The 21,340-nt window shown below is 32.9% G+C and overlaps 1 protein-coding gene across 1 annotated transcript in view; it reads right to left on the reverse strand.

Annotated features, from left to right (window-relative positions):
- LOC118185821 (uncharacterized) overlaps window positions 1-21,340 on the reverse strand; it is a 781,755-nt gene that overhangs the window by 725,227 nt on the left and 35,188 nt on the right. The window lies entirely within an intron of this gene.

Consider the following 21,340-nt stretch of genomic DNA (forward strand, 5'->3'; position numbering starts at 1 on the left):
TATTATGTAATTACAGACAAAGCCGAAAATGAAAAAAGTACAGAACAATTTGTTAGAGTTTTAAGAAATTATCGCTTTTTCCGGTGTCGGATATCTTGGTATTAGTGGTCCGCTCTACCAACTATCAGCTTAAAGATGAGTGGTTCAGATCCCAGCGAGAACATTAATTTGCTAGCTATTAAAACACGCTCTGCAGGTCTTTTTAATTTATAAGGTACTTTCTTCAGGCCTTCGTGGTAGCACACTCGGAACGTACTCGGAACTCGGGAAGTCCACGTTCGAGTACCGGAGAGGTCATTGCTGATTTTTCATGTCTTCTGCTTGAGCCTAGTGACTCTACAGTGGCGCCCGAACTAAAAAAGGTGGTGAATGATGATTCTTCACCACCAGGATTTGGCGCCTGGGTCCCTTCATCCCCCAGTCGCCCTTTAAAAGAGGGAGTATATAAGGTATTTTCTCCCTCCTTTGTGCATGCCTTCGTGGTGTAACGGTAGCACACTTGGCTCGTATTCGAGAGGACCAGGTTCGAGTTCCGGCGAAGGCATTACTAATTTTTTTTATATCTCCTGCTTCAAAATAACGTAATGACTCTACAAACTGTGTCCCAACTAAACGAGTTGAACTATATTCCTAATAACCTGAATGCGAATTTAAATAAAATAAAAACCTCAATTTGACGCAGAAAGTTAAATAAAATTTTGCTGATTTAGGGGATAATCAAGTACAGGTAATTCAGAAGCAATCCCCATTTGCGTTCGAATAAAAGCCAGAGAAGCCAAATGGGGAGAGAACAACTGACTTCTGGCTGCCAAAAATACGTGCTAACCTCTGTACAATTAAGCACTAAAAGCTTTAAGTAAGCCAAGAAGCATATTTTGTGGGAAAATGGTAAACTTTCTATTAATTCAGCTGAACGGTGTGAATCAGAAAGACGTTTTGTTTATTTAAATAAAAATTTAGAGCAACTAATTAAAATAAAAGAACTGATACCTCTTTACATACAGAAGTATAAATGAGATGTAAGGGTTATCGATTTATTTTTAATTAAAAGTTCATTTTAGCTTGAAAGACTTTCCTACCACTCTCTTTCCTCCCACGCTTTTCATGCCAGAATGTAAACGAGACAGTGAGAGGTCTTTTAGGTTAAGGTAGAAAGAAATGGTATTTAAGCACGAGTTTCGGAAGTTTGTTTGAATGCGTGGTATACTTATTCCAGGCCGCGTTGTGCTGCGATTAGCAGCGACTTGCGTTACTGACGTTGAGTGTTCTAGCCAGTCTGCTTTGTCTTCCCGATTTACAACAAACCAGAGCCCTTCCTGCGCTTTAAAGTATTCTGTGAATCGTTAGGCTAAACTACCACTCCTTGAAATTATTATTTGTTACGTATTTCTGCTAAGCCAAGAGTGCTTGGCTTATCGTAAGCCAAGCTGTATCAGATTATTTGAATATCACAAAATCACAAGGGATATCTGCGGAAGAGGAGGGATGCCTTCATGAAGGACTTTCTAAGGGAAACTGGCTCATATTCACGTTACACATGGGGAAACCATAAAAGCCGACCATGCTGCCAGCCCGTTAGCCTGAGATCGAACCCAAGCCAGGTCGAACTACTAGTATTTAACGGTCGGCCACAGAAGGCCATTTGTTAACTTTGTGCTCGAATAAAAGGGGAATACACACTTTTTCTGATTTTTCTGTTTTGTTTTACAAGGCTACAAGATAATAGTCCTTCAATAGTCCTTTTAAAATCTATGTATCTGTGTTCCCAAAGAGACATAGACTTTACAGGTTAAGTAGTAAATAAAAATACACATTTTTGAATAAACAGAAAATATTTCTGCGTTTGTATTATGTAATGGGCTAATCTTAAACACATTTTGCTATTAATCTAACAACATATTAATTCTTTCAGAAATAAAATTCCTAAGCATCATTGTAAAATTCGTTTTTCATTAAAATATTAAATAACGTACAATAATTATACATTTCTGATTATGTTTTATATCCATGTTGCGTTTGCTGCCCTTTAAAGACATTTACCAAACACTGCTAAGCATTTCTACTTTTTATTGTAAACCTCAAAACTTTTATCAGCTTTTATATGTAATAAAGATTGACGTCATAAAAATTGCGAAATAGTAATGAAATAGAATGAAACCAATTTTATCTCTGGTGTAAAATACATAAAACTAACGGAAATACCAAAAATACTCATATAAAAATAAATTTAACGTTCTGGAGGTCATAAACAGTTCCTGAAAATAAAAGAGGAAATATGTAGTACCAGTTCCTTTCAACTGTCCCTGTTATTACGTAAGACATGTATTTTTTATACTTAAGCTTATTGCGATTGTAAATGCATACAGAATTAATACTTAAAGCTATATTAATTCTGTATGTATTTACAATCGCAATAAGTTTTCTCTCATTTTGTCTTTACGCATCCTATTTAATTAGGCAAGTACAGAATTTAATTCGAAAAAGAAATTCTACTTTGAATTATTACATTAATTCAAAATAAATTCTATTTTGAATTATTATTGGCTTTCATATTCTATTCCCCTGCAAGTAAAATGTGCTTGTTCATTGAACATTTAAAGATTTAAATATTTTAAACTAACGGGGACCTGAAAGTTTTGGGATTAGAAATGTTTCCGGTAATTGATTTTAATATTTAACTAGCGGAAGTACCCGAAGCAAGTTAAGTTAGATTGAGGGTAATGAATCTAAGAACAGAGAGAACGATACCGCTGTAATCCTTCTCTAATAACGATGCAAAAAATACGATTCAAATTCAGTGTGATGTGATATAGAACCCACATAACAAATTTTGACAGAAAAATAAGCTAATTCGCTCTTATTATATCGGCAACAATGGCACGCAATTTCGTCTTTCTAATCGAATGGTCTTCATAGCTCAACTTACAATTTTTCACCTATATCCAATTTTAGTAGATTAAATGTGGAAAAAAGTGATCAGAAATCAATAACACGATAAAGTACAAGTTTAAAAAATGTATTTGAAGTATGAATAAAAAATATTTTATTAACGATTGAAAATTAATTATTAATTAATTAAATAAAAAAATTCAAGTCAATTCCTACATAGGTCAATAAAGAAATTTAAAAAATACAAAAGAAAAAAAAACTATAAATACAAGAAAATTTTTCTTTTAATTTTTATTATGTGTAAAAGCTGTATTAACATCAAGTGTCATCCACTACTAGTTTAAAAATGTATTTCAACTTGAGTGGATGAAGAAAAAGTATTTTATTTACGACTCAAAATTGATTAATTAATAATTAATTAAATAAAAAAATTAAGTCAATTCCTACTTAGACCGACCAAAAAATTTAAAAAATACAAAAACAAATTTTAAAATTAAAAATTTAAATACATTCTAATATGTGAAAAACCTGTATTAGCATCCTATATGTACAACTGTATTAACTAGTTTAACATCCAATACAAGTTTAAAAACATGTATTTGAACTTGAGTGGATGAATAAAAAATATTTCATTAAAGCTTTAAAATTATTTAATTAATAATTAATTAAATAAAAAATTAATGTCAATTCCTACCTAGGTCAACAAAGAAAAAATTTAAAAAGTACAAAAAAATTTTAAATATAAAATAAAATACTAAAATTAAAAAAAAATTTATATGTCAAAAAACTGTATTAACATCAAGTGTCATCTACTACAAGTTAAAAAAATGTATTTCAACTTGAGTGTATGAATAAAAAGTATTCTATTAATGATTGAAAATTTGAACTAGATATAGGAAGAGGATGAGCTAATAGTAGGAATTTAACAAAAAGGGACAGTCAGGAATTATCAAATATTGTTGTTTCTTCAATATAATTAAAAGTATATAAAGCTACCTAGGACTTTCTTTCAACATTTTGTATAGAAAATATAGAAAGAAAGTATTTTGATTTCCTTAAAAGTACAACAGATCCCTTCCCAGCCACCACCTCTGGAAATGACCAGCATTTTTGAGAAATAAGTAACAAAACATATGCATTGTATATCGCATCTGTCTTCATAGAAGATCAAAATCTTTTAGAACATGTGTGGTAGTCTAAGAAAGGTTTTACAGCAGTATTTTGCAACTAAAATCTTTAGCAATTTGATAGTTCGAATCTGCCCAGTTTTGAAGAAGAATCTTCCAGAGAAAGAATCTGGGAATTTTCAATCCCTACCAACAACTTGAAGAGAGAACTTCTGTCTCGACATTATTTTAACTACCATCATGCTACAAGGATACTATACACCTAAAAATATTAGCCCAAAGCCATGGTCGCCGGCTTCATTATCACAATGCCACCAGGCACGGTGCAAAAATACTGGTTTGAATACTTTGAAGTATTTTACGAAATTTCTTACTATAATCCAGATAAATGTTCATGCTTTTTAATTTTGATTTCGAGTTCAGATAGATAAAATGCCTAAACACCTCAAAACAACTTCAGTAGCCTTCGGTTACACCTGATCTCGAGAAAGCAAAACGACTGGCGAAAGGCACATATGAATTACCCCTTAAATGCATGTAGTTGCCATTTCGCAAAATATTCATATTTAGTGACATAAAGCAAATCCGAACACAAATTTTATGTTACTGTGTAAGGATTATCTTAACTTATCTAAGAGTTAAATTTTGAGTTAAAGTAACTGTCCTATCGTTTCTTAATTTCAAACTTACAACTTCCGGCTAGAACGTATTTTTAGAATCGCGTTTGAATGCAAATGAAGAGAAGTATTTAACTGTGAAATTCTACAGCTTCGTTAGAGAAAAACCGGTGATTCTGATTAGCGTGTGCCCACCTTTTTAGGCTACTCTCTCTTAACCCCTTCCGGCACACTACCTTTTAAAGTTGGAGTTTTGATAAAAAAAATAAAAGGTAGGCAGTCTAATAAGCCCAGAGGAGTACACAAGTAAAATTTTGTGAAGATAGCACTTATCGTTTTAATTCTATGGGTGTGACCAAAATGGGCACTCTAATTGAATAGAGCTTCAAAAGAGTGCTGAAACGAGCATTGTTGTCAACGAACTGACCGATGAGATGCGGAGAAACAAAGAATACAGACTCTCAGTTATCCTAGATGATCGGTGAGCCCTGTCTGGGCACACCTAGGGTTCGCCGTTTGATTTTAGGTAAGATTTCTAGGTAAAAATTTAAAACTAATATAGAATAAGGAGATTAGCATACAGCCAAAAGAAATAACATAGAAATGTCTTTTCAAGCAATTCCTTTTATATCCTAAAAAAATCTGGAAGATTTCATTGAAAAATGAGGGTCTTAATAAACTCAACATGGCTAAAATATATGGACTGGTTTGTGTTGAGCTGCCATCTACTATAAATAAAGAAGGTTCCGAGTAACCTATAGTAACCTATAAATCCTTTTTCATTCAATTTTTCTGTGCGTACAGAAAGAAACTTTTAGGTGTGTCCAGACCGGACACACTGTACCGCAAAGGGTTAAGCTGTTATTACGCTCGACCGTACTTTACGCCCTTGATACATAGCTTCGTCGTTATTTAGCGTTAAGGGGCCAACTCTGTTAGAATCTTGATAGCTTCGACTATATCGTTTTAGTTAATATTAATTAATTTTTAGTTTTTAGTTTTCTGACTTCAAGTCCGAGTAGAGGTTTTATTGGAAAACTCCAACATGGAGTTCTGTGAAATTAATTTGGAATAATAAAGAGTATTTAACCCTTCCCAAATTTTATTTTCTGTCTCAGGAGCTCAAGCGATTATTCGCTTACCAGTTCTTAAGATTTCTTCAACTGTAACTTAAAAGTACATAGACTAGAATCTTACAACTGTATAGTGTAACAAACTGGATACATACTGTTTACGTATATAGTTTTGAAAGTTTCAGTGTGCTGTAACGGTGTATCGGTCGTTATTTTGAGTTGATGTGGAGGGTCTGGACATCATTTGAGTTCACGAATTTATGCATTTACGAATCATTTGTGTTTATGAAATTTTAGCCCAAAACGCCTTAGCACAGAAAGGCTACTAATTTCGTTTAGGGATTTTGTACGCAAAAGTTTAAATGTCCGTTTCACTTTCCCAATTTCTGCCACCAAATATTATCCCCTTTGTTATATTTAAAGAAATAAAAGAATTCAGAATCTGCTAAAATGTATGTTTTTCGCGTTGAGATAAAACAACGGTACCTAGAGCCATCCAGTTTTAAATAGCGTAATCCTCCACCGAATATAGGCATCTGGAAGCCCAAATTTGGAATTTAAAATGTGTTTTATTATCGATTTCATATTTTGTAAACCTTTAACGATATCTTGATAACAAACTCAAGGATTTCAAAGCCAGCAGTGGCAACGTTGTACAGAAAAAAAAATTATCTCCAGATCGCGAGACTGTGTATCAGAAATTCTAAAGATATGCTCATATTAAAATTACTAGAAAGCCCGGCGGTCATACGAAATGACCGCTGTTCTAGATATTATAAATTGTAATTAAAATTATATGTGCAAAGGTGTCTGCTAATTCAAACTGAATTCATCTGAATTAGTTTATTTACTGCACAAAATGAATTTTTATTTAAAATGCAAAGTGTAAATGCTTGATCCCACTCTGGCAATAATACTAAATAACAAATATCCTCGTGAACAGATTCCGTGGAATAAAGGTATAATTACAGTTGTAAACCATTTCAAAAACAGATGATTGCCAATGCAAACAAATGTTCATGTTCCCCCTGACAAGCCCAATTTGCGTTCAGCTGAAAATTCAGAACAGATTTAATAATTTTAAAGTAAAATGCATTTATGCATTTATTGGAAACATTGTATTTCATATATAGTTTTGGCAACAATAAAAGAAAATTCTGAACTTGTATTTGAAAATCAAATGTGAAAGTCCGTGAGGTGTGATGACCTCACGGACTGGAGGAAACGGCGTTCGCCAAAGTCCTCACCTCCCTTCTTCTTGCTCAAAAGCAAGATTGCTACAGATTGCTACAAATGTATGAGAAACCATTGGCTAGTGCAGTTACGCAAGCAATCAATAAACTATCGGCGACAAACACTTAAGCCGCATATATATAAGATTTTATGATATTGCTGTTGAACTGAATTTACGGTTTGAGTATGTAGAACATGATATTTAATAAATAAAGCTAATACACAAAACGTTAAAAAAGGCCCCTTTGGACTTCATTTTAAATCTGAAACCCCTCAAATTTTTATTATTATTATATTGTGCCGATCATATTTTTTCATAATGTAAGTATTTGCAACAATAATATTTTTTCAAAAACTTTAATTAAAACCTTAGTTTAAATTCTTTTAGTATTTTTTTCTATTTTATTTTATATCAATTCTAACGTATTTTTGATGTAAATTAAAAAAAAAAAATCATCCATTTGAGGGTTAAAAAGCTAAATCTTTCTGCATGAGAAACACCAAAATCCGTATCTCAATTCATTGCGCTGTATATTAAACAACCTCTCAATAACTGAGCAAACCTATATCGAGAAAGACTTGCCCTTTTCATTCCTTTTCTTTGCCTATTTACCTGAAATAATTTCACTTAAGTACACCACTTAATTTGTATCATGCGTCAAAACTCGAAAGCAAACATAAAGCCATCTAATACGGAGAGCTGAGCTTTGGTGGCGGCACACAGACTTGGATGAGCTCTTGACTTCTATTTACCCCGAAAAATATTGACCCCCGCCCGTAGATTTGGAAGGAGATACAACATCCACTTTGTTGTCCAAACATGAGAAGCAGATGTAGATCTCGCTTGTCAGCTGACCACACGGACTGGGCAGAGACCATGTTCCGCTTCGGAGGGATATTAGTCGATGGATGGGGAATTCGCTCTCGGCAAAGATCATATCTGGGAGCAAAAATAGGGAGAATTTCCCGGATACTGTAGCTGCAGGGAATTAGATTCGCTTCAGATCTCTAGGGATTTTATGAGCTAACGTTTTTTCTTTCGCTTCCCCCCCCCCCTTTTTTTTTTTTTTTTTTTTTTTTTTTTTTGATGGCCAGTGCAAATGAAAGCTGCTTGATGGTTTCCTAACATTTAAGACAGATATTTTCTGTATCTTTGAATCTTCTTAGCCCAGAAGGGCTGTCAATTTCAAAACAGAATGTTTTGTCGATTATCTTTTCAAACTGTTGCCACCAAATACTATCGCAATGGATTATATTTAAAGAAACTAAATAATGAAGAATCTGCATACATGCTTGAATGTTTCTCGCATTGTGAAGAAACAGCGGCACTTGAGCTATCAAATTTTGAATAACGTAGTCCTTCAACCGAACTTGGGCACTTGGAAGCCCGAAGTTGTTTTATTATCTATTTAAAATTTTGTTAAACTTTAACGAATTTTTGATTAACAAATTCGGCGATTTCAAAGCGAGTAATGTCAACACTGTACTGTACGGGAAAATCGTTTTTACCTCCACCTCGCGAAACTCTATCGAAAATTCTAAAGATATGCTCATTTTAAATATTTTGTGATATTGCTGCTGAATGGAATTTTATGTGTGTAAACGTTTTTTTTTTAAATATATTTTCCCGAGTGACAACAACAGAGTTTTTTTGAACGGTAGTTTTTCTGAAGTGCGTATAGTAATTTTGTATTTTCAGTTGTATCGTCTCAATGATATGCAAGTAAAGCGAGAATAAATATTTATTAACATAAGTGAAGAATATTTCTTAAAGAATGTAAGTTAAGCTAACATTTCAGAAGTGGGATTAACTATAATTATTACATAGGATTTAACAACGCATTGTCTTAATGTACGTTAAGATTAAACTGAATGCGGAACCTCGCCAAAACTGAAGGTAGAAAGGTACGTGCATTTATAAACTGTTTACGTTATGTTTAAGTATTAAACGGGAAGAACTTAAGTATAATTATTTGAAAACTAAAGTTTAAGACGGCTTATTTGGCTAGGGGCAAGAAATCTGAAGAGCACTTGAAATGGAAATTTTAGAAGAAAAAGATAAGCAAAGAACATTTGAACTCAAAAAATTGAAAATGGAAGCGGAAATTCGAAGTAGTAATGTAAATGATTCTGTTCCTTCTAATGTTAGTAAAACCAATTTTTGTGATATGAGTAAATTAGTGCATAAGTATGATTTGAATGAAGGTGATATAAGTTTTTATTTAGTCTTATTTAAGAGAAAGGCACGACGTATTGAGTTAGAAGAAAACAATTGGGTTCTGAGCTGTTGGGTCTATTGCCTTATGAAATAACTCAATTAATTGCCTGTGAATCAGAAGAAAAAGCAAACGACTATAAGCTCGTTAAGCAACTGCTATTACGAAAATTTAAAGGTAAAAATTTACAATTGGATGCACATTGTTTTTTGGCAATTCTTTTTTGACGCCAAGATCGGCGCCAGGAAGGCAAAATTTCAAGATGGCCGCCACACAAAACCAAAATAAGAAGTCAAGAAAAAGTCAAAGAATTGCACAAACTCTGTGTCCATGTACACATCGATCTGTTCAAAAAACATTCTAGAATTGCACAAACTAGGCATTGCGCACTGTCTTAAATTTTCCCATCAATCTATTTTCATTTAAATAAAATCAGGAAGAGCCAATTTAAGTTAAGCCCTGAACAGCTTCGGCAAAAACTCTTTGATCACATTAAAACGTTAAGCAATACTTGGAGGCACTTCACGTTTGAATTAATTATTTGAAGAGTGGCTTGGTGGATTAAATGCAACAGATTTTGACTCTTTAAAATAGCTTATTATTACGGATAAATTAACCCTTTGCGGCACAGTGTGTCCGGTCTGGATAAACCTAAAAATTTCCTTCTGTATGCACAGAAAAATTGAATGAAAAAGGATTTATAGGTTACTCTGAACCTTCTTTATTTATAGTAGTTGGCAGCTCAACACAAACCGGTCCATATATTTTAGCCATGTTTAGTTTTTTAAGACCCTCATTTTTCAAAGAAATCTTCCAGACCTTTTTAGGGTATAAAAGGAATTGTTTGAAAAGTAATTTCCATGTTATTTTTTGGCTGCATGCTAATCTCCTTATTCTGTATTAGTTTTAAATTTTTACCTTGAAATCTTACCTAAAATCAAACGGCGAACCCTAGGTGTGCCAAGACAGGGCTCACCGATCATCTAGGATAACTAAGAATCTGTATTATTTGTTTCTCCGCATCTCATCGGTCAGTTCATTGACAACAATGATCGTTTCAGCTCTCGTTTCGAAGCTCTATTCAATAAGTGGGCCACTTTTGGCACACCCACAGAATTAAAACGATAAGTGCTATCTTCACAACATTTTACTTATGTACTCCTCTAGGCGTAATTAGACTGCCTACTTTTTTTTTTAAACCAAAACTTCGACTTTAAAGCGTAACGTGCCGGATAGGATTAAAGAAAAGGGTCGCCGCTGCTGTCCGAGACCATTTCATTGATGAATGTTCTAAATTCATTAATCCTGAAGTGTTGGCTGAAAAACTAGATGAACATGAAAATATTCGGCCAGGAATAAAAGTACTTCAAGTAGAAAATAAAACCTTCAGGCATAATTCTAAGCCTAAATTTGGTTCTAAATTTTAGGAAGGATCCTATAATCAGTATCCACCAAGACCCAGAAATGTTAACGAATCTATGCAGACAGTTGGTAATTTCAAAGTGGGTTTTAAAAACAGTTTTGATAATAAATACAATTTGAGAGATAAATTTCATAAAATAGACGACAGGAAAAGGGAATATAATTCTGGTATCTCCAATGAAATGGATGAGCCGCAATGCTTCAATTGTTATGATTATGGACATATAGCGATGGATTGTGCTCAACCTAAAAAGTAATTATTTGCAAGAAATGCAATGAAGAGGGTCATACTTTTAAAGGTGCTACTTTGGTAGACGGTTGCACGGATTTTTACGATTTTTTCTGGCGAGCTATACGATTTATGGTAAACCCATTGCTTGACAAGTTATTTATGGTAACCGATACTTTGTTGTCATTTTATTTAAAAAATAATGCGTTTTATTATGCATAAATTCCGTGTTTTAAATATTATTTATGGCTTTTAAATATGGAAAATCAATTTATATATAAATATGGAAAATCTTTTTTTTAAATAAAAGTTTTATTGTTTATGATATTTTACATAATTTTATGTTGTGGATGATGTAAAAATGACGTCACCTTACTTTAAAAGTAATTGGTTTTAATATCTATAAATTTAATATAATGTTTTTAACATTATTTATGGCTGTTAAATATTAAAATACAATTTAATTTTGCATTTTTTTAAAAATGATTTTATTATGAATTATTATTTAAATAATTTTAATTCTATGCGTGATGTAATCAGCTCCCTGATTGGTTACTGAATAGTTGTGCATTACCGCGCCATATTAAATATTTATTCTTCATCTTTTCGAATTCCTTAGATTTCAAAGCGAATAGATATGTCCTTTTCGAACATGAATATTGTTATTGGTAATTACCAAGAATTATTAGTATTGGAATAAAAAAATGTCCTTTGAGACCTTATTTTGGCCAAACTGGCTTTCCTAATCAAAGATTTATTTATAAATTGTTACAAGAGTTAGAGGAAATTTATTTTAAATTTTTGGAGGAAACCTCGCTAATTTCTTCTTCAATGAAGTGCGAGAGATGTGGATCACAGATGAAGATCGTTTAAAAAGCCGATTCTGAAGACAGCCGTATATGGTATTGTGGTCATAGTGGAAGAAATAACCGCTGTAAGGATAAAAAAATGTATTAAACATTCGTCCGTTTTTACGGACAAATTTTTTTCATTGATATCTAAATTATGATTTTGATTTTTTTGGTGGTACCTATGAATATACGACAGGTAAAACACTTAAAATAATTTAAGTACATATTTTTCTTTTACTTTATAATTGTATACTTTATATATATATTTTTAAAAGTGTATTAATATAATACACTCTTTTAAAAATTACTGAGATATTCATTGCCGCATATATTTTAATGTTAAATAATTAATTCTGTCCTATAAAACGTGTTTTAAAATATTTGAATTTAAGTAATATTTTAATTCTTTTAAACGTTGGTATGATGTTTTTAATTCGATATTCAATTTAAGTAATATTTTAATCCAATTAAACGTTGGCGCACTGTTTTTATAGCGGTGTTTTTATTCTATTTCTTTGCTATATGAAAGTAATAATTTAACCTTACTTTAGTATTTTATACTCTTAGTAAATGTATTTATTTACATTTCCCAGCCATCTTAAAAAACAACGTTTTCAACAAAAAAATAATCCATTATTTTTAAAGATATTTTTTTTTAAGTTTCGAATACTTTATTATGCGTAAAATACGTAAAAATAGCGTTTTTCAAGATGGCTGATGATGTAAAAACCGCACCAACAATTGCGCCAATGTAAATGGACAAAATCCGTGCAAACGTCTACGAAAGTAGCAACCATTTAAAACGTGTACGTCTAAGAGTTCAGACTTAACAAATGTTAAAAATAATTTATCCATGAACCAGAATTCTGTTGTTTCACCAACTGTACATTTAAAGTATCCTCGCATCAATAATCGTGAAGAAATTACTGCAATCACAGATACAGGTCCTAGTTCGTGTCTATTGAAACAGTCTGTGGGTAGGAAACTGAATCTTACTATAAAATCTGATGTGGAGGAATTATTTGGCTTTGTAAACCAGAGTAAACCAGCCGCTAGAAGATTAGGAAAAGTAACTATTAATTTAGAGATTGATAATGTGGAAGGGAAAGGACATTACAGTTCTAATTGTAGGATATGAAACGCAACCATGCGACTTATTAGTTGGTCGAACATGGATTGATTTCCCACATATTGCATACGCCAAGATAGGTAATACCTTTTACATACGCCACGCTAATGATTGCCCATTTTCACAGTTGCAAAATGACATCAACACTCCGCGAATTAAACTGAAAGCTTATCAAGAAACTGAAATCGAAAGTAATACGGTTAATTTCGTGAAAGATAAAACTGATGAAATAACTAATACTTATGTTTTAATACGTGGATCGTAAGATGAGTTGGGGCCATTACTGGAAGTAATACAAGGATAAACAGTGATACCAGTCACTGGGCTTCCAGATGCCCATATTCGCATTAGGATTACGTTATTCAAACTTGGATGGTTCTAGGTACCGCTGTTTTATCACAATGCAGGAAACATACATATATTTATGCACATTTGTCTTTATTTAATTTCTTCAAATATAATACAGGGCGATAATATTTGGTGGTAACAGTATGAAAAATGAAACGGAATGTCACAGTGATTCGAATCAAAATAAAATTTAAAAAAAAAAAAAAAAAAAAAAAACACTAGTCCCTCAGGGACAAAGCCGTTTTGGAGTAAAAATTCAATAAAAATGTATTATATATAAAAGCAAAAAATACAATGAAATAAGCAATATCCCTTAATACAAATGTTAATTATCCTAATACATAAATTAACCAACTTCCCTTTGCCTTCTTTCGAGTATCCAAGAGAAAAATTAAATTTAAAAACTGCACAAAATGATCGCCCTCATTTATCCGAGTGGCAACAGTGCTGATATCAGCTACAAGAGAACAGTGATATATCAGCAACAATGGATGCAGGCCGTTTATCGATTTGATGCGATTTTATCAAAAAGATAAAATAAAAAATAATCTCATTCGAGTTTTGAAAAAATCGCATCTAGGTGCACTGGCTCTTGTCTAGATGCACTCCCTATGTACCAAATTTCGTAGCACTGGGTAGGTTTACGCGCAGCAAGAACGAACCGCACACACACATAGGCAGACAGACTCTATTTTATTGTATGATAGAGATAACATCATAAACAATAATAGACTAGAGAATTTTGAAGATTTCTTAAATTAAACTTCAAAAAGAGATTCTTTAGACAAAAAGACCGTTTCTAGACTCAAATGGGATCTTCGACGAGAATAAGCAATACCGTATTGAAATGCGAAAATTTGCCCTCATGCCGACGACGGGATTTCATGTCCAGTGAGACATAGGATTGCATTTCAACCGCCGCATTATTCTACCTGGGAACTGCCACTAAAATTTCACAAATTTAACAGAAATTTTACATTTATTCCTCGCTTATTCTAACTGATTTGCAAGTCATAAATAATACATTGCTCTGTCGCCACTCCGCAATCGATTACCTTAATACCGATAATATACTGCAAATTTAAACATTTTGGGGAAGAATCAGAGCGTAATACTGAACGCTCATTGAAGATAACGCAATGCTTTACAAGAGAGAAATTAAATACAGAATACCGTTAAAAAGTATTCTGTATTTAATTTCTCGCTTGTACTTAATTTCTCTCTTGTTCTCTACACATTCCCTACACAGACTTTCTACGCAAAAACAAGCAATTTGGCCAGCGTGCAAGAAGGCAGATTTTTCAGAGCGCAAAACTGAGAGCTTACTTTTGGTCAAATTCGGCAAAAAGACTCTTAAGGTGCAAAAAGCGACTTAATTCACTATTCTGCGAAGTTTCAAACGGAAACAAATATGGCTGCTATGATAAAAAATTTGGCTTAGCCGCACATAAAGAACATTTAAATTGCTGATAAATTTACAACTGTTACATGCAGATTAATTAAAGGTATAAAAACCTTAAGCGGAAGATAAAAGAAATATATTTCAATCACTTTTTGGGGATATATTCAATGATTGAAATATATTTTAATCATTGAATTCAATATTGAAATATATTTCAATCACTTTGTGCACAAAAATGCACAATTTACTAACATTTAAGAATAAAAAAATAAGCTCACGAATCCGAGAAACAGGGTGGTTATACATATATTTATTTACATTTTTATGGGGCCGTGTGCAACCAAAAAGGTAGGTGCACAACTTTATGTTCTAGCAGTCCTACATGCAAAATTTCAACGTTCAAATATGGCTGCCATGGTAAACAAAAATTAGGCTTAGCCGCACATAAACAACTTTTAAATTGTTGATAAATCTACAGCTATAATATGCAAGTTAACTAAAGACATAAATAGTTCATAAATAGACATAAATGTGATAGTTCAACAAAAGGGCTATCAGACTGAACATATTAAAAAGTAAATTTCTAAAGTTTGCTCATATATAAATCTTTGCAAAATCGTTATAAATGTGTGAAAATCCTCTGTATATATTTAATGCAATTTCCCACAAATTCAATTACACAAGCTGAAGTTTGCAATTTTTCAAGTTGCTTACAAGTAATTTAGCGCTCAGATTTGCGACTACCATCCGCTTTAACATGTAATGGAAACTAAAAGTATGGAATAAAATTAAATTTACGCACTCTTAATAAATAAAAGCAAAGAGAATTATAAAATATAATAAATAAAAAAAAAAAGATAAAAATCTGAAAGGTTTCAGATTTTAAATTACGTCCAAAGGGGCACTTTTCTAACTTTTTGTGTGCTACTTTTATTTATTAAATATCATGTTCTTCGCACTTAAACCATAAAAGTCAATTCAAAAGCAATATCGCAAATCAATTTTAAAAGAAGCATATCTTTAGAATTTCCGATACGCAGTCTCGCGCGTTGGTGATAAAAATGTTTTTATTTTATGTAATAAAATAAATAAAATATTTAAAAATGTTATGTTTTTATTCGGTGTTGCCATTCTTCGCTTTGCAATCGTTGAGTTCGTTAATTAATAAATTTTACAAAATATGAAATAGATAATAGAACAGATTCCATGTTCGGGTTTCCAAATGCCAAAATTGTAGTGGAGGACAACTTCTTGAAAATTTGACGTCTCTAGTTACCGTTGATTTTTCGCAGAGCGAGAAACATACATACGTTCATGCAGATTCTTCATTATTTAATTTCATGAAATATAATTCAGGGCTCTAATATTTGGTGGCAACAATTCGAAAAGTAAACCGATATTTTCAACGCAAAATGCCAAAACGAAATTAATAGTCTTTCTGAGCTAATACCCTTTCTGCTAATAATATCACAAAAAAAAAAAAAAAAAAACTATTATCATTAAGATTATAAGCCACTTTTATGACTGCTACTTACGTTAATAACGTTAATAGATAATAAATTATAAATAAAAATGAGAATCCTTTGGGATGTTGGCTGTTAATAAGATAATTCATTAGAATTTGAAGCTTCAATTCTACTATCTATTGTGAGGAACTGGGACAAAATCAAGATGTTCAGTCCAGCATATTTATTCCCATAAACGTTGCATACAAACTTACTGAATAACTCAATCACTTAATACTTGAATTTCCAACCATTTGGTATTAAAATGTTGAAGGCAAGTTTGTTAAATTTAACTTACTTAGTTTCATCTTTAAAATTCTGATTAACTACTTGTTTTAAACTTCAATTTTAAATTATATCATTTTTGATCTTCTCATGATTCTGAATTAACTTTTAATATTCTAATATGTTTACTTCTGATTTTGAGTTTGAAATGAGAGTGTAGGGAACATGTCTTCTAAAGTAAGCATCTCGTTCAGATTAATTGTGTTCTTAAATGAGAAACTTTATTTTTAAGATTATTTGCTATTTTTTTTAACAATATTCTTTTGGCTTAAATGAATTAATGTCTTTATTTATATTAAGTATTAATTGTGACTTACAATTTGGATCTAACAAATAAATTGATGCTTACTTGGAAGTAAGATGAAGCACTCTCTACTCATTTACTTGTTGCTAATTGATGGTAGATTGGTTTATCCCCTTGTTAAGTCGATTAATCTGCGATCAATGACAATAGCTACTTTTTCAATACTTAAAATTTACTTTTGATTTTGGTATTTTTGAGATTAAAGATTTTTCTTAATAGATTTTTTAAACAAGGAGATTGACATTACTATCTAAAGTACTAACTTAAATTGTACAAAGAATTTTTTTTCTTCATGATATTAAATTTAATTTGTCTTCCTTATAGATGGTATATGGAACGTTTTCACATTATAAACTATTATTAATTATTGGTTTATTACTTTGCATCTTTACCTCAAGTCATAGGCTTTTTAATTTACTTTTAATTACTCTATTTCAATAACAGATATTCATAGATGGATCCAAACAGAGTTCGTAGGTTGTGCCTTTCGCGCGTTTTACAATGGAATGCAAATAAAAAACTGGAAAGCAAAATTAAACAAATCAAATTCATCTTCCAGGCAGAACTATTAGCAACTGAGAAGCAAGTAAATTGGCAGAAATGCTCTCTACAAATAGTTATAATAATATCTGACTTTGCTTCGTGTCTGCAAGCTATAGTAGGGCAATGTCGCTGTCCACGCTCTCCACATTCAATATCTATCAATCTGTTAACGCACTTTCCAACAGGTACATTTCGAAAAAAAAAAAAAAAAAAAAAAAAAAAAGCCCCCCACCCAAAAAAAAAAAAAAAAAAAAATTCAAAGGTTTCAGATTTTAAATTACGTCCAGAGAGGCGTTTTTTTTTAACGTTTTGTGTGTTATTTTTATTTATTAAATATCATGTTCTACGTACTCAAACCATAAAGTTCAGTTTAGTAGCAATGTCGCAAAGTAATTTTTAAATGAGCATATCTTTAGAATTTCCGATACAGAGACTCACGCGCAGGAGATAATAAAGTCCCCCCCCCCTCCGTAGTGTGTCAAAATTTCCGAAGATATACGCGAATTTATATATTGGCGCGTTTTGAAATTTGGCATATTTGTTGAAAGCGATAAAACATCAAATGTGGATTTGACATTTTGGATTTGCTAAAATTATTTGTAAGTAGGAACGATGTGACTTTTTTTCCGCTCCTACACAATTTAACAAGTTAAGAAAAAGGTGCCTTTTTTTCCCACTCCGGCATAATGGAAGGGAAAAGAAAATTGGGTTGCCATATATTAAGAAGTTCGCCAAGTGAATTATTCATGGCGCAAACTAAAAAAATTTCGCCAAGATAAATTTTTGAATTTCTGCGGAAATTTCGCACGAAATTTACAAAATTTAATATCTAGGTATAATTTGAGTCGTAGAATCGAAATATGGAAAACAAAAATTGGTGTGTTTTTTCAGACCTAACCTTTAGAAGACCTAATCGCTCTGACCAGCCGGGGTTTCGCTAAGAAAGCGCCAATTTTCCAAAACTATTACGAAAAAGTCCGATTTTGTGTCAAAATACGTATGTTAGAACAATTGTATATATACAAATCTAATATATATCCTAAGTCGAGCTTTCGAGACATGAAAAACGGAATTTGAATTTTGTTAGTCGGCCCAATAGAACGGGAGATAGAGAATTATGCCCCCCTTTTTTTTTTCCGCAGTGTACAAAACCAAAATTATATTGGACACGTGCCCCGGCAATGAGATCGCTGATCAGCTAGCACGAGAGGCTGTAAACACAACTTTAACACCAATTATTTCCTTACCCCAATTTCTTAATTGATCTCACACTATTTATTTCCTTAGCCCAATTTCTTAATTAAAATCTCGTTTATAAAACGATCTCATCTCCAAGTCGATTAATAGGTTTAAACGTTAATTTTTGTGGTCACAATAAGTCATTGGAAGAAGAACATTTACCTTCTTACCCATCCCATCATGTAAATTAGTTTCTACAAATAGTCCAGTGACTTATCGTCCGACCGCTCGCAGACCTTTTGTGACCTACCTATTTCATTTTCGGCTACATAACACAGATATTTGCTTTTTAACTTTATAGAGTCATTAGGTTTTTTGAAGCAGGAGATATGATAAATGGGCAATGTCCTCGCCGGGAATTGAACCTGGACCTCCCGTATACGCGCCGAGTGGGCTACGTTTACACTACAAAGACACGCCGGAAGAAGGAGAAACTACGCTTTTAAAGGGCAACTGGGAGTTAGGGAAGCCAATCCCCAAATCCTGGTGGTGACGAATAATTGTTCACAACATAAGTTCGGGCGCCACTACAGATATTAGGCAATCTTGAAGTAGAAGACATAAAAAATGGGCAGTGCACTCTCCGGGACTCGAATCTGGATATCTAAAACACTCGCAGTATGTGCTACCGTTACACCAGAAATGCATGTTGGAAGAAGGAAGAAAATACCTTATATATTTCCCCTTTTAAAGAGCAACTACGGATTAGGGGAACCACTCCCCAAATCGTGGTTGATTGACGAATTACTGTCCGCAACCTTTTAGTTCGGACGTCACTTAGGTTATTTTGAAGGAGAACACCTAAACGCTCTGACGAGCCGGGGTTTCGCTAAGAAAGCGCAAATTTTCCAAAACTATTATGAGAAAAATTTCTTTGCTTGATTTTAATGTAAGAATTCTACTTTTGTGTACTTTTAATATATTGCCTTAGTTTCTTTGAAATATTTTAATATGCACGTATATATACGTTCTTGGAGATACCATAAAAAGTAGTATAGGCTGTATATGTATGGCCTTGCCGGTTTTAGAGGGATTAAAAAATGGGTAATGCCCTAGCCGGGATTCGAATCTGGATCTCTCGAATACTCGCCGAATGTGCTACCGTTACACGACGAAGGCATGCTGGAAGGAGGGGAGAAATGACTGTATAAGCCTTTCCGATGTATACATATATATATATAGGTTTTCGAAAACTTATTTTTTACTCTAAATTAGTATGAAACAGCTCGCTGGAAATTGTCAATAAACTAAAAATTTCATGGTCACCTCCAAGTATATATTTGGGCCACCTAACCGGTATAGTGGTTAGCGTGGCTGACTGCCGTGCAGAAAGGCCTGGATTCGAATCCCGGAGAAGGCGTGGATGTCTGTAAATGTATAGTGTCCGTGCGGACCCGTTTCCCCAGGGGGGCTCTGATTATGCGGCGAGTCAAAAGTGCTCTCGAGAGGTTGTTATTAGGGAAAGAGGGGTTCGTTCTGACCCGTTCCAGGGGGTGCTCTCCATCAAACTTGCGGCGGAAATGAGTTAAATCGCACTGTCACCTGTGAGATGCTCAAGGCTGTTGCCAACGACAGGTGTATCTTGCTCTCCTTGCCACGATAAATTTCGTTGGCATGGGCTGATTTACAGGTCAGACAAGTTAGCATTAGTCAACAACAACAATAAGCATTTGGACATAAGTCTTATGCCTAAATATCCAAAAAGCATAGGTATCCCTCTTAGCATTGCTTAGCGAAAATACTAATCATATAATGAATTTACATTTCACTTTCGGTGCAGAAAGGAGAAACAAAAACTCAACTCCTAACTAAATCCAATAATAAATCTGTTTCATTTCGGGGGAACAGCAAAAACTTTTATTGTAGTAGCTTCGAGACCTTCCTCGGGTTAAGAGAAATGTCTCATTTATTCCATCGAAACAATTGCAGACAGCACTTTATTTTAATCTTCGAAACGCATACTAATGAAGATGAGACAGGATCCCGTTCATTTACGTTAGACCGTTTCATTAAACAGAATACGGCCAATGATTAATGAACAGAAGAAAAGGGGAGCTGACTTGTATTCGAACCTTAAAGAAACAGTAAGCGGTATCTAAAAACACTTTTTCACCGAAGATGTATCTATTTTGGACCAGTGGGTTATTTATTAACTTCAGAAGAATGATACCTAATTTTTAGGTTATTTCTCTTGTAACGTATTTTACAATTTTCATCGAAATAACAGATGAGCTTCTTTGTAAAACATAAAATTTCATTCCCAATTCACAAATATAGATAATTTAAATTCAATCCTATCCGTTATAGCCTCACACTCTAACTTACTATTATAGTTTTCTTCTAAATATATTTTTCATACAACTACTAGCCGGTAAAACTTTAAGAATAATAACTTTAAACAATTTCTGAAGTGGCTGAGCAATGGTTAAATGATACAAATATGGCATTGCCACTACAATATCAAAGGATAATAAATGTAATTATTTCTTAAATAATAGAATGTTACACTTTGTTTAATATAGAAGAAAGTCTGTGTGTTTGGTTGTCCTCTAATAACTCAGTCACTACTATAACTATCGTCACCAAATTTTCTACAATATTTTTTCTGGGTCCTGGAAAAGGTCGACGTCCACGTTTTCCAAACACAAATAGTTAAAATCACAGATATTCATTAATACCTCAGAAAGAAGATCACTTTGCCCACATTTTTTCCGAGTGGCAACAGTCTCGCAGCTGGAAATAGAAATCTGCTTTATTTCGAAAAGCGCTGCTTCTGCTCTCTTTCAAATCCTAAAGTTTGTTAATCAAAAATTTGTAAGCTTTACAAATTCTTTATATATAAAGAAGAACGTATATTTGTGTGTTTGTTCGCGTTATTCAGTTCTGATCCGTTATGAGAAATTGTTTGCCACATTTAATCGAGTAAAA

Source organism: Stegodyphus dumicola, chromosome 1 (assembly GCF_044657685.1).
Source record: "Stegodyphus dumicola isolate Sdum_Otavi_A_Nest chromosome 1, ASM4465768v1".
NCBI lineage: Eukaryota > Metazoa > Arthropoda > Arachnida > Araneae > Eresidae > Stegodyphus > Stegodyphus dumicola.